This window comes from Ascidia mentula, chromosome 7 (assembly GCF_947561715.1).
Source record: "Ascidia mentula chromosome 7, kaAscMent1.1, whole genome shotgun sequence".
NCBI lineage: Eukaryota > Metazoa > Chordata > Ascidiacea > Phlebobranchia > Ascidiidae > Ascidia > Ascidia mentula.
The window spans coordinates 9,747,309-9,761,036 of record NC_138572.1 but is presented as its reverse complement, the minus strand read 5'-3'; the positions used below and the strand labels follow the sequence as shown (position 1 = coordinate 9,761,036).

The 13,728-nt window shown below is 36.6% G+C and overlaps 1 long non-coding RNA gene across 1 annotated transcript; it reads left to right on the top strand.

Moving 5' to 3' along the window:
* The first annotated feature begins 693 nt into the window (after positions 1 to 693).
* LOC145909258 (uncharacterized) lies at positions 694 to 1,550 on the top strand. Its single transcript, XR_014403127.1, has 3 exons — positions 694 to 786; positions 1,248 to 1,367; positions 1,443 to 1,550. It is a non-coding gene; the product is annotated as an uncharacterized LOC145909258 (long non-coding RNA).
* The last annotated feature ends 12,178 nt before the right edge of the window (positions 1,551 to 13,728 follow it).

The window sequence follows — 13,728 nt, the reverse complement described above, 5'->3', positions numbered from 1 at the left end:
AGAAATCATCCACAGACTTAGATGACGTTATAGCCTGAGGCACAATACAATAAACTTGCCCCCATCAATACTCAGCGATGTGCTTGCGTCATAAATACCTATTTGTACCGTTTGAATTGTCAGAAAATTGCACAACAATGACCTTCTACGGGCACTGTAATTACAAATGCCTTTTTAATCGAAAGTTAGCTGTAACGTGGAATGCATCACCGACCTACATACATTGGAAATATGGTCCACAAACAAATTTTGCCATGTTCTGAAATAAAATATTACAAGTTGTTGATGTCTGTCAGACCTTTTAGCCTTGCATAAGAAACATTAATATTTATCAAGTAAGAAAAAAATACATTTAGTTTACTACCAAAGTGGGAAATGTTTTTTTATGAATTTAGCGTTTTATTTTTTCCAAACAGTTAAAGATTTTCTCTCAAAAACACCCTTTGCTTGGGTGCCATACTTGGCAGTTATATCAGCAACAAAGTGCTTTATTTAATTGACTTCAAACGTTTTGGTTCTGTATAAATATAAAAATGCAGCACAAGAATAAATCAATACACAGTGTCAATTATTGTCGCATAGCCACACGATAAACGAATTTTGACATTTGCGATATAGCCTCGAGCGCCAGGCAGTGTGTAAGGCTACGTTGATGGCCAAAAATAAACGCAAGCATTTTGTAGTGCATTCAAATTTGCGTATTGGTTAAGATGAAGGTTTTGATTACTTTTGCTTTGTTCATGATGCTTTCGTTTGTCAAACAATCACAAGGAACTGCTGCTGTTGGTAAGTACAGATAAAATAAATCAAAACTTCACTGCATGTGTAGTGTAGAAACATGCAATTTTTTGGAGAGGAGTGCTTATTGTAAAATGATTTGACATTCAAGCTTAGCCAAATAACTGTTGTGCGCTTGCGCACCAGTGTACCTTGACCACAACCCCGTGAAACCACAGAGCTCCTGTAGCTCAGTTGGTGCAGCGTTGGGCCTGGTTAGCTCAGGGTCGTGAGTTCAGACCTCACCGGGAACTTGATTTTTCAAATCTTGCTCCGACTTGTCAGGAGAAAGTGGCTGATCCAGCTAGGCTGCCAAGCCTGCAAACCTCATGATCGCGATACGTTAGCTGTGATTGCTAAGCAAGGACCTGCGCAGTGGGGCGATCCTGCCTATCATGCCATTGTATTTAATATTACTGCGTAAGCCAAACATATTTATTTTAGATTATTACAATAGCATATCGTTTCAGGTGTTCAGCAAACACATGCCCAGATTTACGCTACGTGGATTCGCAGCAATTTATGTCCTGTTTACTGTCAGACTGACGAAACGGGAAAGTCCTATAAGTATTTGTCTTGTAGAGTATTCCGTAAGTATTTTGATATTTGTTTTAAAACCAACGTTGTCAAATTAGAAATTTGGTTTATAACGTACAACATTTTAGCTGGAAATTTCAAATCTATCTGTCTCTCATGTATGGAAACCAACTGCCCGAGATTGAGCCCTTCACCGTTGGAGCACTAATTCAAGCAGCACTAATTCAAGCAAGTCGTCAATTTACTAATGCAAGCAAAATTTGTTTGTTATCAATAAAAAAAATTATCGTGCTGCCAAAAAGCTATACATTTTCGAAGAAGAAATCGTCATCGGATTATTTACCACTGGTCGGCAATTTTTGCTAAAGAAATTATTTCTCTTCACCACAAATGTATTTGTAGATGACATCGAAGTAGTTCAACATCTATTTTTAAACATGTTTTTGTGTAATGGTATAGTTGCTTTTTGGAGGACAAATTGAACAGAGACAAGGTATTTGCATAAGTTAAATCAGGATGACCAAAAAGCATGAAACGAATAATTGCATGGGGAGAGAGATTGCGAAGAAATGAGGCATAGAACTTAGCGTTTTCTGGACAAAAAATTTGAAGCCGCGAAAAATATACGCAGTTTGCAAAATTCTTTATTTCTTACAAAAGACTTTTCTCCAAAATCTGTCACGTTTCTCAATGTTTGACCCTATATTGGTCATTCACATTTAGTGAAATGTTAATAGCAATTAAAAAAGTTTATTTAGGAATGCTTGTTTCAAAACCTTACAATACGGGTTCTTACAAACGGGACACATCCTAAATCGGATCAGTGAATAACCTGAAAGGTTTCTATTAATGGATTTTGTATTCCTTACTGCATTGTTGGTTTCATCAATCGTGGTCACGCCTCATTACACACGCACTGCAGCAACATTGCGATTGCATGTCACAGTCTCGAGTTTTGTGGAATGTGTCGCAATCCATTCTGCGTCATTATTACTAGTGCGTGTGTGGTATTTTAATGCAATTACCTACCCTTTCAGGCATGAGCATTTATAGCCTTGTTTTTTTATTCTAATACTTTGCAATGATTCGAAATTAAACACCAGTATGGCTTTTGTTTAAAGCTTATTTGAACTCACCTCAACCGACAAGTCTTACAGTATGGATTATGTTTAAGGCTTAAATACTACTTGCGTCATGGTCCGCAAACTAATTATATATTTATTATGTTTATTCGTGAGACTTGTCGGTTGAGGTGGTGGTGTAACACGTAAAAATCGAAAAAAAAATTTCTGTATTTTGTTCACCGCATACTTCTATCATTTTCATCACGATATTTTGTATGACCTGTAGGCTGAGGTTTTCGTGAACGATTTCGAAAAAAAAATAAAATAAAAATGGTTAGTTTGGTTTCATTAGCTTGTTTGAGAAGTTACAGTCCGCGCTCTAACAGGAAAGGCACATAATGGAAATTTACTTTACTCTAGGATGTCAGCAAATACTTTACGTAAACCTAACAACACATCAGATCCGCAAAGATAAAAAACGACGTTTACAATACAACGATTTGAAACGACGCCACTTTGAAGAATTGATGATAATTAAACATGCATAACGCTTTTTTTCAGTGGCAAATATTTGTCCAATCGACAATGACATTATAAAGCCGGTGAAGAGTCTTATCACCACGTTTTTTCATCAAATTACTTGCTACAAACGTTTTCATTCAAGTGCAGAAAGAACAGTGATCCTATCTACCGATTAAAGATTCAACATGCCAAATTTTACCCGCCGGGCAACGTTTTTACATTCCGGGTAAATTTTAAGTTTGCTTGTGTGGCGAAAATGACACACGGCACTAATGCTTTCAAAGCACTCCTTATTACACATATGTGACTACACATCAAAATATGCTTTTATTTTTATTCTGTTTCTTGCACTCACGTTTTGTCCAATTTCCCTTGATGTTATTTGCGCACTATAGCCGTTTTCTGTGTTTGCCACATCCCGTAACGCTCCATTGGTTCACGTGCAAGTCGTTCATTGGTTGATTGGACGTTGCAAGAAGTGCGGTGTGTATGACCCGTTAGTCCTGAGATAGGCGTCGTGCTGTGCGGTTGTTTTGTCGCCAAATAAGTAATTAGTATTAAAGGGTTTATTGGAGTTTACTGGTATTGTATGCACGTACGTTTTATCGTCGTTTTTAACTATAGTTCGTTTATTAAGATCATACGCCCATTTAGTAAAACCAGTGTGAGGTTTTTTGGCTTTTGTGGTGAGTCGTTATTGCAGGGCCCGGGTAAAGTCATAATACAGTTTTTGCCTTTGTTCCGAAATTTCGTTACAAAACCGTTCCGAGAAACAAAATTTCGTTCCCAAATGAGAAAAACCGTTTCGGGAACATTATTTTTGCGCAAAATTTCGTTTCAGGAACATATTTTGGTTTTTGAATTGTGTTTCCAAAATCACAATTTGGGTAATATCGCACTAAAAATTGTGTTCCGAAAATCGACCAAGCCAAAAATCACCACTAGATGTCGACAAAGAGACGAAGAAAACGTGGTTTTGCTCACGAGTATGAGGTTGATTTTATTACGAATATATGTTTTCAAACGTAGACATTTACGATAAGATGAAAATATGCATGGAACATAATTTTCGTTCCCGGAACAGAATTTGCGTTCCTGGAACCGAATTTTTATTCTGGGAACGGAATTTTTGTTGCTGGAACAGAATTTTCGTTACTGGAACGGAATTTTCGTTACGGGAACAGAATTTTCGTTACGGGAACGGAATTTTCGTTACTGGAACGTAATTTTCGTTCATGGAACAGAATTCTCGTTACGGGAACAGAATTTTCGTTACTGGAACAGAACTTTCGTTACTGGAACAGAATTTTAGTTACTGGAACGGAATTTTCGTTACGGGAACGGAATTTTCGTTACTGGAACGGAATTTTCGTTACGGGAACGGAATTTTCGTTACTGGAACAGAATTTTCGTTACTGGAACAGAATTTTGGTTACTGGAACGGAATTTTCGTTACAGGAACGTTATTTTCGTTACTGGAACGGAATTTTCGTTACGGGAACGGAATTTTCGTTACGGGAACAGAATTTTCGTTACTGGAACAGAATTTTTGTTACTGGAACAGAAATTTCGTTTTTGGAACATAATTATCGTACTATGAGGTATTAATTACATTTCTGTCGAAGGTACTTTTTCGATCCATGGACACAATTGTCGTTCTTTCAAGAAAATTGTTGATACGCGACCTAAATCTCGTTCAAAAAAGTGACTTTTTGATCTTGGAACAGAATTTTCGTTACAGTAACGGAATTTCGTTACGGGAACGGAATTTTCGTTACTGGAACAGAATTTTCGTTACGGGAACGGAATTTTCGTTACTGGAACAGAATTTTAGTTACGGGAACAGAATTTTAGTTACGGGAACGGAATTTTCGTTACTGGAACAGTATTTTCGTTACGGGAACGGAATTTTTGTTACGGGAACAAAATTTTCGTTACTGGAACAGAATTTTAGTTACGGGAAATTTCGTTTTTGGAACATAATTATCGTACTATGAGGAATAATTACATTCCCGTTGAAGGTACCTTTTCGATCCAAGGAAACAATTGTCATTCTTTCAAGAAAATTGTTGATATGCGACCTATAAATGTCGTTCGAAAATGTGACTTTTTGATCCTGGAACGGAATTTTCGTTACGGGAACAGAATTTTCGTTACTGGAACAGAATTTTCGTTACTGGAACAGAATTTTCGTTACTGGAACAGAGTTTTAGTCACGGGAACAGAATTTTCGTTACAGGAACAGAATTTTTGTTACTGGAACAGAAATTTCGTTACTGGAACATAAGTTTCGTTAGGGGAACATAATTTTCGATACTGGAAAGAATTTTTTTTGCTTGAACAGAATTTTCGTTCCCGGAACGGAATTACCGTTTCAGGAACTGAATTTTTTTTGCCCGAACTGAATTTTCGTTTCGGAGAACATAATTTTTGATGTTGGAACATATTTTCGTTCCTCGGATAGACTTTTTAGACGGTAATGGGTCATAATGCAATTTTCCATTCACTCTGAAATACCGTTAACAAAACCGTTCTGAGTAACAAAGTTACGTTCCAAATTGAACAATTTCGTTTCGGAAAATTTTGTTAAATTTCTGGTATCTCGCAAAAAAAATTTTTGAAGTGAAATATATCGTTAAATTTGCTGTAACAAAAAATTTGTTACCATATTTTTTTGTGCATTAGATGACGATTTTTTCATACATGGTGTAAAGTATATCAATTGGATCTCGTTACCAAAAGTGTTAGCTGCACCAAAATTTTTATACAAATCTCTTAATTGGAAGAAATTACTTGATTGAAAATTGTGTATATTGCCGGCGGGAATTCTAAAAATTAGTTAATTCCGCCCGACCTTAGCGACAATTGTTTGTAACATGCGTTTTCGCGCAGCAATAAAAAACTAGGGAACATAAACCAATTTGGTTCTCTCTACCCGTTTTGCAATGCCATCTAGTATTTGTGTGCAAAATTTAAAGTCGCTTGATTGAAAATTGTTTATATTGCCGGCGGGAATTCTCAAAATTAATTAATTCCGCACAACCTTACTGACCATTGTTTGTAACATGCGTTTTCACGCAGCAATAAAAAACTAGGGAACATAAACCAATTTGGTTCTCTCTACCCGTTTTGCAATGCCATCTATAGTATTTGTATATAAAATTTAAAGTCGCTTGATTTAAAATTGTTTATATTGCCGGCGGGAATTCTCAAAATTAGTTAATTCAGCACGACCTTAGCGACCATTGTTTGTAACATGCGTTTTCGCGCAGCAACAAAAAACTAGAGGACATAGTCCAATTTGGTTTTCATTACTCGTTTTCCAGTGGCACCTAGTATTTGTGTGGAAAATTTCATGTCTCTTGATTCAAAATTGTGTATATTTCTGGCGGGAAATCTCAAAATTGGTTAATTCCGCACGACCTTCGCGACCATTGTTTGTAACATGCGTTTTCGCGCAGCAATAAGAAACTAAAGGACATACGCCAATTTAGTTTTTATTGCACGTTTTGTAATGGCATCTAATATTTGTGTGCAAAATTTCAAGTCGCTTGATATAAAAATGTTGAAATCACAGGCGGACAACTGTCAAATTAAGTTAAAACCGCCGAATCTTAGCCACCATAGTTTCAAACATGCGTTTTCGGCAAGCAATAAAATTCTAAAGGACAGACGCCAATTTAGTCTTCATTGTTCGTTTTGTATTGGTAACTAGTATTTGTGTGCAAAATCTCAGGTCTCTTGATTTAAAATTGTGTATATTGCCGGCGGGAATTCTCAAAATTAGTTAATTCCGCAAGACCTTAGCAACCATTGTTTGTAACATGCGTTTTCGCGCAGCAATAAGAAACTAAAGGACAGACGCCAATTTAGTTTTCATTGCTCGTTTTGTAGTGGCATCTAATATTTGTGTGCAAAATTTCAAGGCGCTTGATAGAAAAATGTTGAAATCACAGGCGGACAACTGTCAAATTTAGTTAAAACCGCCGAACCTTAGCCACCATAGTTTGAAACATGCGTTTTCGGCAAGCAATAAGAAACTAAAGGACAGACGCCTATTTAGTTTTTATTGTTCGTTTTGTATTGGTACCTAGTATTTGTGTGCAAAATTTCAGGTCTCTTGATTTAAAATTGTGTATATTGCCGTCGTGAATTCTCAAAATTAGTTAATTCTGCACGACCTTAGAGACCATTGTTTGTAACATGCGTTTTCGAGCAGCAATAAGAAACTAAAGGACATACGTCAATTTGGTTTTCATTGCTCGTTTTCTAGTGGCATCTAATATTTGTGTGCAAAATTTCAAGTCGCTTGAGAAAAAATGTTGAAATCACAGGCGGACAACTGTCAAATTTAGTTAAAACCGCCGAACCTTAGCCACCATAGTTTCATACATGCGTTTTCGGGCAGCAATAAGAAACTAAAGGACATACGTCAATTTGGTTTTCATTGCTCGTTTTCTAGTGACATCTAATATTTGTGTGCAAAATTTCAAGTCGCTTGAGAAAAAATGTTGAAATCACAGGCGGACAACTGTCAAATTTAGTTAAAACCGCCGAACCTTAGCCACCATAGTTTCATACATGCGTTTTCGCGCAGCGATAAGAAACTAAAGGACATACGTCAATTTGGTTTTCATTGCTCGTTTTGTACTGGCATCTAATATTTGTGTGCAAACTTTCAAGTCGCTTGATATAAAAATGTTGAAATCACAGGCGGACAACTGTCAAATTTAGTTAAAACCGCCGAAACTTAGCCACCATAGTTTCAAACTTGCGTTTTCGCGCAGCAATAAGAAACTAAAGGACATACGCCAATTTAGTTTTCATTGTTCGTTTTGTATTGGTACCTAGTATTTGTGTCCAAAATTTCAGGTCTCTTGATTAAAAATTGTGTATATTGCCGTCGGGAATTCTCAAAATTAGTTAATTCCGCACGACCTTAGCGACCATTGTTTGTAACATGCGTTTTCGCGCAGCAATAAGAAACTAAAGGACATACGTCAATTTGGTTTTCATTGCTCGTTTTCTAGTGGCATCTAATATTTGTGTGCAAAACTTCAAGTCACTTGATACAAAAATGTTGAAATCACAGGCGGACAACTATCAAATTTAGTTAAAACCGCCGAACCTTAGCCACCATAGTTTCAAACATGCGTTTTCGGCAAGCAATAAAATTCTAAATGACAGACGCCAATTTAGTTTTCATTTCTCGTTTTGTAGTGGCACCTAGTATTTGTGTGCAAAATTTCAGGTCGCTTGATTGAAAATTGTGTATATTGCCGGCGGGAATTCTCAAAATTAATTAATTCCGCACGACCTTAGCGACCATTGTTTGTAACATGCGTTTTCGGCAAGCAATAAGAAACTAATGGACATACGCCAATTTAGTTTTCATTGCTCGTTTTGTACTGGCATCTAATATTTGTGTGCAAAATTTCAAGTCGCTTGATATAAAAATGTTGAAATCACAGGCGGACAACTGTCAAATTTAGTTAAAACCGCCGAACCTTAGCCACCATAGTTTCAAACATGCGTTTTCGGCAAGCAATAAAATTCTAAAGGACAGACGCCAATTTAGTTTTCATTTCTCGTTTTGTACTGGCATCTAATATTTGTGTGCAAAATTTCAAGTCGCTTGATATAAAAATGTTGAAATCACAGGCGGACAACTGTCAAATTTAGTTAAAACCGCCGAATCTTAGCCACCATAGTTTCAAACATGCGTTTTCGCGCAGCAATAGGAAACTAAAGGACATACGTCAATTTGGTTTTCATTGCTCGTTTTGTACTGGCATCTAATATTTGTGTGCAAAATTTCAAGTCGCTTGATATAAAAATGTTGAAATCACAGGCGGACAACTGTCAAATTTAGTTAAAACCGCCGAACCTTAGCCACCATAGTTTCAACCATGCGTTTTCGCGCAGCAATAAGAAACTAAAGGACCTACGTCAATTTGGTTTTCATTGCTCGTTTTGTAGTGGCATCTTATATTTGTGTGCAAAACTTCAAGTCGCTTGATATAAAAATGTTGAAATCACAGGCAGACAACTGTCAAATTTAGTTAAAACCGCCGAACCTTAGCCACCATAGTTTGATACATGTGTTTCGGCAAGCAATAAAATTCTAAAGGACAGACGCCAATTTAGTTTTCATTTCTCGTTTTGTTCTGGCATCTAATATTTGTGTGCAAAACTTCAAGGCGCTTGATAGAAAAATGTTGAAATCACAGGCGGACAACTGTCAAATATAGTTGAAACCGCCGAACCTTAGCCACCATAGTTTGAAACATGCGTTTTCGGCAAGCAATAAAATTCTAAAGGACATACGTCAATTTGGTTTTCATTTCTCGTTTTGTAGTGGCACCTAGTATTTGTGTGCAAAATTTCAGGTCTTTTGATTTAAAATTGTGTATATTGCCGTCGTGAATTCTCAAATTTAGTTAATTCCGCACGACCTTAGCGACCATTGTTTGTAACATGCGTTTTCACGCAGCAATAAGAAACTAAAGGACATTGTCCAATTTGTTTTTCATTGCTCGTTTTGTAGTGGCATCTAATATTTGTGTGCAAAACTTCAAGTCGCTTGATAGAAAAATGTTGAAATCACAGGCGGACAACTGTCAAATTTAGTTAAAACCGCCGAACCTTAGCCACCATAGTTTCATACATGCGTTTTCGCGCAGCGATAAGAAACTAAAGGACATACGTCAATTTGGTTTTCATTGCTCGTTTTGTACTGGCATCTAATATTTGTGTGCAAACTTTCAAGTCGCTTGATATAAAAATGTTGAAATCACAGGCGGACAACTGTCAAATTTAGTTAAAACCGCCGAAACTTAGCCACCATAGTTTCAAACTTGCGTTTTCGCGCAGCAATAAGAAACTAAAGAACATACGCCAATTTAGTTTTCATTTCTCGTTTTGTAGTGGCATCTAATATTTGTGTGCAAAGTTTCAAGTCGCTTGATATAAAAATGTTGAAATCACAGGCGGACAACTGTCAAATTTAGTAAAGACCGCCGAATCTTAGCCACCATAGTTTGAAACATGCGTTTTCGGCAAGCAATAAAATTCTAAAGGACAGACGCCAATTTAGTTTTCATTGTTCGTTTTGTATTGGTACCTAGTATTTGTGTCCAAAATTTCAAGTCTCTTGATTAAAAATTGTGTATATTGCCGTCGGGAATTCTCAAAATTAGTTAATTCCGCACGACCTTAGCGACCATTGTTTGTAACATGCGTTTTCGCGCAGCAATAAGAAACTAAAGGACATACGTCAATTTGGTTTTCATTGCTCATTTTGTAGTGGCATCTAATATTTGTGTGCAAAACTTCAAGTCGCTTGATAGAAAAATGTTGAAATCACAGGCGGACAACTGTCAAATTTAGTTAAAACCGCCGAACCTTAGCCACCATAGTTTCATACATGCGTTTTCGCGCAGCGATAAGAAACTAAAGGACATACGTCAATTTGGTTTTCATTGCTCGTTTTGTACTGGCATCTAATATTTGTGTGCAAACTTTCAAGTCGCTTGATATAAAAATGTTGAAATCACAGGCGGACAACTGTCAAATTTAGTTAAAACCGCCGAAACTTAGCCACCATAGTTTCAAACTTGCGTTTTCGCGCAGCAATAAGAAACTAAAGAACATACGCCAATTTAGTTTTCATTTCTCGTTTTGTAGTGGCATCTAATATTTGTGTGCAAAGTTTCAAGTCGCTTGATATAAAAATGTTGAAATCACAGGCGGACAACTGTCAAATTTAGTAAAGACCGCCGAATCTTAGCCACCATAGTTTGAAACATGCGTTTTCGGCAAGCAATAAAATTCTAAAGGACAGACGCCAATTTAGTTTTCATTGTTCGTTTTGTATTGGTACCTAGTATTTGTGTCCAAAATTTCAAGTCTCTTGATTAAAAATTGTGTATATTGCCGTCGGGAATTCTCAAAATTAGTTAATTCCGCACGACCTTAGCGACCATTGTTTGTAACATGCGTTTTCGCGCAGCAATAAGAAACTAAAGGACATACGTCAATTTGGTTTTCATTGCTCGTTTTCTAGTGGCATCTAATATTTGTGTGCAAAACTTCAAGTCGCTTGATACAAAAATGTTGAAATCACAGGCGGACAACTATCAAATTTAGTTAAAACCGCCGAACCTTAGCCACCATAGTTTCAAACATGCGTTTTCGGCAAGCAATAAAATTCTAAATGACAGACGCCAATTTAGTTTTCATTTCTCGTTTTGTAGTGGCACCTAGTATTTGTGTGCAAAATTTCAGGTCGCTTGATTGAAAATTGTGTATATTGCCGGCGGGAATTCTCAAAATTAATTAATTCCGCACGACCTTAGCGACCATTGTTTGTAACATGCGTTTTCGGCAAGCAATAAGAAACTAATGGACATACGCCAATTTAGTTTTCATTGCTCGTTTTGTACTGGCATCTAATATTTGTGTGCAAAATTTCAAGTCGCTTGATATAAAAATGTTGAAATCACAGGCGGACAACTGTCAAATTTAGTTAAAACCGCCGAACCTTAGCCACCATAGTTTCAAACATGCGTTTTCGGCAAGCAATAAAATTCTAAAGGACAGACGCCAATTTAGTTTTCATTTCTCGTTTTGTACTGGCATCTAATATTTGTGTGCAAAATTTCAAGTCGCTTGATATAAAAATGTTGAAATCACAGGCGGACAACTGTCAAATTTAGTTAAAACCGCCGAATCTTAGCCACCATAGTTTCAAACATGCGTTTTCGCGCAGCAATAGGAAACTAAAGGACATACGTCAATTTGGTTTTCATTGCTCGTTTTGTACTGGCATCTAATATTTGTGTGCAAAATTTCAAGTCGCTTGATATAAAAATGTTGAAATCACAGGCGGACAACTGTCAAATTTAGTTAAAACCGCCGAACCTTAGCCACCATAGTTTCAACCATGCGTTTTCGCGCAGCAATAAGAAACTAAAGGACCTACGTCAATTTGGTTTTCATTGCTCGTTTTGTAGTGGCATCTTATATTTGTGTGCAAAACTTCAAGTCGCTTGATATAAAAATGTTGAAATCACAGGCAGACAACTGTCAAATTTAGTTAAAACCGCCGAACCTTAGCCACCATAGTTTGAAACATGTGTTTCGGCAAGCAATAAAATTCTAAAGGACAGACGCCAATTTAGTTTTCATTTCTCGTTTTGTTCTGGCATCTAATATTTGTGTGCAAAACTTCAAGGCGCTTGATAGAAAAATGTTGAAATCACAGGCGGACAACTGTCAAATATAGTTGAAACCGCCGAACCTTGGCCACCATAGTTTGAAACATGCGTTTTCGGCAAGCAATAAAATTCTAAAGGACATACGCCAATTTGGTTTTCATTTCTCGTTTTGTAGTGGCACCTAGTATTTGTGTGCAAAATTTCAGGTCTTTTGATTTAAAATTGTGTATATTGCCGTCGTGAATTCTCAAATTTAGTTAATTCCGCACGACCTTAGCGACCATTGTTTGTAACATGCGTTTTCGCGCAGCAATAAGAAACTAAAGGACATTGTCCAATTTGTTTTTCATTGCTCGTTTTGTAGTGGCATCTAATATTTGTGTGCAAAACTTCAAGTCGCTTGATAGAAAAATGTTGAAATCACAGGCGGACAACTGTCAAATTTAGTTAAAACCGCCGAACCTTAGCCACCATAGTTTCAAACATGCGTTTTCGGCAAGCAATAAAATTCTACAGGACAGACGCCAATTATTTTTCATTTTTCGTTTTGTACTGACATCTAATATTTGTGTGCAAAATTTCAAGTCGCTTGATTTAAAATTGTTTCAAACACAGGCAGACTACTGTCAAATTTAGTTAATTTCGCCCTTGCGGCGCGGTTTATTTTTGTCTTTGAGAGGTATTCGCCTGCCAAATCTCTGTTTTACATCCAAGCGAATTAAAATTTGGCAGTTAAATACTACAGCCATGTAGAAGGAGATACCTCTAAACTTTATTTAACTATATGCTTTAGTTTTTTGTTGTCATACGAAAAGGCGTTCTTAAAACTGTTTTGGCGAACCGACGGCACGGTTTAAGCTTGTCTTTGACAGGTATTTACTTGTTTTTGTTTTGAAATAATATGGCCAAACGAAATAAATTTAGCTCTTAAATTCTCTAGGTATGTTGTAAACGGTCCCATTGAACCGTATTCGACTATCCGTTTTTTTGATATATTTAAAGGCGTTCTTTTATACTGTTTTGGCGAATGACGCGTTTTAAACATGTTTTCACTTGTTAATTGCTATGTTTGATGCTTGCTGTATGAGCAGTTTATCTATGTTCCTAATAAAATTCGGGAGCAATAATTAAACGATCTTAAGAGATCAGATTTGTGTGTGAGCAGTAAAATTTCGTTGTGGGAGGCGCCTATCTTGGGAATTGAGATACGGACTTTTCTCTCTTCGCTTTTTGAAGTTCTCTGATGACGCCTCTCCTTTGGGAGTTGTTAGTTCTGATAAGACGACCACGCGCCTTTTTGCACTTTTGTGTGTCCCGAATTTTGATGCTGTTTATCACTGTCGATATCATGGTAATTTTTAAAGCGGAAAATTCCAATATAATCCGCAACATTTTCGATCAATGCTATTAATATGTTTAGAGAAAATCATCATGTAGTGTATGTTTTATTTTAGCATGAGGCGTTTGTTATTTCTTGGTTGTATATTTATTTAAATTGTGTTTTTATACACAATTATAAATAGACCATTACTATAAATAACATGTTACATATTTGTATTTAAAATTTCAACTTGGTTTACTTTACACGATACTTTGGCACCAAGTGAGTG